Raw genomic sequence first — 2799 nt, forward strand, 5'->3', positions numbered from 1 at the left:
AGTTGTCATGACACATTTAAGCTCAATAAATTATGTCATTGAAGTGTTCCACAGAAAATGGTAAATGTTTTGGGACGTCCATACAAATGATAAGAACCGCGGAGAATGTATCTTGTGGGCACATGCTAAGGGTACAACTCATGCCTAAAAAGAAATCACAAAGCTATTAGAATTTTTGAAAACTTTATCATTGTATAGATGCAACATGCACTAGTGGAGTGACGTCTGAATAAAACTATTTTTACCCCGTTTCAGTGATGCAGTTTCAAACTGTCACCTTGCCTCTATGTACAATAGTGCGGGGTCCATCGCACACGCAACCAAAATTGTTTGTGATTGTGGGGTGCATCCCACATAATTCAATAAAAAAACTATGTGCAATTTGATGAGCATCACACACGGTTCTTTAACAAAAATAGTATGTAATGCATGAGTTATTGCACAGATTAAAAAGAAAAAAAATGGTGTGTGATGTAAATGCCATTACGCACAATTAGATCCAAAAAATTGTGTGCAATGTGAGGGAAAAAAATAAACACATAAAAAGAAATGATTTTGGAATGTTTCCAAAAATAAAAAGGGGGCATTCCGAGAATTGAACTCGGGACCTCTCACACCCAAAGCGAGAATCATACCACTAGACCAAATGCCCTATTGTGGATACATATTTCTACAAGTATGTTATGAACCATAATTTTTCAACCTATTATAATTCATGATGTAAAAAAATAAAGGAATGTTTCCTTGGACACATCCCAACCTACCCCACATTACAACAAAAGAGTACAAGGATGGCAACAAAGCTAAGACATGGCAGCAAAATGTAAACCACATATATCCACAAGGGATCATCAAAGGGGGCCATGTGATTCCGCTTTGTGCACAATTTGGATTGAGTGTTCATTTTTGTTTGATGTGAGTATCTAGTCAAGATCTTTTGCATAGTTCCCTTGTCTAATGAGCTCGGTTCAAAGGAAAAAATGTCACTTCTTATGTTAAGAAATGTTGGTTTCGTTTGTTTCTTAAAGAAAATGTTTTCTTTTGCATTGCTTGAGCAAGAGCATGAACAATAACTATTGTTCAAAATAAGTTTTCATGACACATTTAAGCTCTATAAATTATGACATTAAAGTGTTCCACAGAAAATGGTAAATGTTTTGGGACTTGCATACAAATGATAAGAACCGTCGAGAATGTATCTTGTAGGGACATGCTTAGGGTAGACCTCATGCCTAAAAATAAATCACAAAGCTATTAGAATTTTTGAAAACTTTATCATTGTATAGATGCAACACGCGCTAGTGTAGTGACGTCCGAAAAAAACTGTTTTTACCCCCCTTTAAGTGATGCAGTTTCAAACCGTTACCTTGCTAGTGCGTACGATAGGGCGGGGTTCATGCAACATGCTACCAAAGTTGTTTGTGAATGGGGGGTGCATCCCACACAATTCAATACAAAACTTTGTGCAATTTCGATGAGCATCACACATGGTTCTTTAACAAAAATTGATGGGGGGATAACCCCGGGGTAGGCTCATCAAGCCTACTCCTCTATACTTCGGTATATATATGGGAGCGAGAACTTCCTCAACTGCTGGCTCCTCCATGCCGGCTACGAAGTCCTTGCCAGCTAGGAGCGTAGCCGTCTACTCTCTCGCTAGCTGGCCAGCCGCCAGCCGACCGAAGGGCACGTTCCACATCAATCCCCAGGATGTGACGGGGGCCTTCGATTAAAGACGAAGGTACATTAACATGGGTACGATGGAGAAGCATACGCAAGGCTACAGTGGCGGCGGCCATACCGCTGACTGGCACCGGCTCCGACCCGTCAACCATGTACAGTACCCGCGCGCCACAACCCACTCAATTATCTCGCCCGGCGTGGCTACAGTGGAAGCGACCGTACCGTTGACCGGCGCCACCTTCCCGCAAGACGATGTCCGTCATACCGCACGCGCCCTGCGTGGGGAACACACACCAATCCCATAGGCTAGTCGGCAGGTCCCAGGACCAGATGGGACCTCGAGCGACAAGACTAAACCTCAGTGGGCCCCCTGGCCGGCCTGAGAGGCTGCCAGCCGGGTCCCCCACAATTTATATATTATCCATTTTGTAGGCCGGTGGGTTTGACTATAAAACCCCCCGGCCCACCTCCATGCAGAGGGTCAGCCATTGTCACACCCACACTACCACATAGGAGAGGTAGATAGCGAGCCAGCTGCTCCTTCTTCCTCCTCCAATGAACAGCTCAAGGAGCATCCTGTAATCAGCTTGGTTCATCAACCACTCAGGCAGGACTAGGGGTAATATCTCCCACGGAGAGCCCCGAACCTGGGTACATCGTGCGTCTTGCATTGCTAGCTACCAATTGATGAGAAGATTATGTATATACTTCTTGCTCCTCGTTGGTTACCCCAAGTGGAAGGTTGAGGTGTAGTCAGCAACAAGTTTTCCCTTACACGGAGACTGTAAGGTTTATTGAACCAGGAGGGCTCCGAGGATCAACAAGTAGGTATCTCCTACCCTGGCGCTAGCAGAAGACGTGGACCTGCACACACACAAATAACTTTGCTCCCAACGAGTACAGAGAGGTTTCCAATCTCTCCGGCCTTGTAGTTTGCGAAGGATTAAAACACAAGCGGGAAAAGTGATAGTGATTGCAACAGAAAAGTAAATGAAAGCAGTAAGTGATGGAGGTGTAAGCAATGGTGGTGATATGGACCTGAGTCACATGATGTTCACTAGTGATGTCTCTCTCCCAAATGACGATAAACAACTATGCTTGGGTGAACAAATTACA

The 2799-nt window shown here is 44.2% G+C and overlaps 1 non-coding gene across 1 annotated transcript; it reads right to left on the reverse strand.

The window, feature by feature from the left end:
* Positions 1 to 580: 580 nt before the first annotated feature.
* On the reverse strand, positions 581 to 652 carry TRNAP-UGG. Its single transcript has one exon. It is a non-coding gene; the product is annotated as a tRNA-Pro (tRNA).
* Positions 653 to 2799: the final 2147 nt, after the last annotated feature.

The sequence above is a fragment of the Hordeum vulgare genome, chromosome 2H, assembly GCF_904849725.1.
Source record: "Hordeum vulgare subsp. vulgare chromosome 2H, MorexV3_pseudomolecules_assembly, whole genome shotgun sequence".
Taxonomy (NCBI): domain Eukaryota; kingdom Viridiplantae; phylum Streptophyta; class Magnoliopsida; order Poales; family Poaceae; genus Hordeum; species Hordeum vulgare.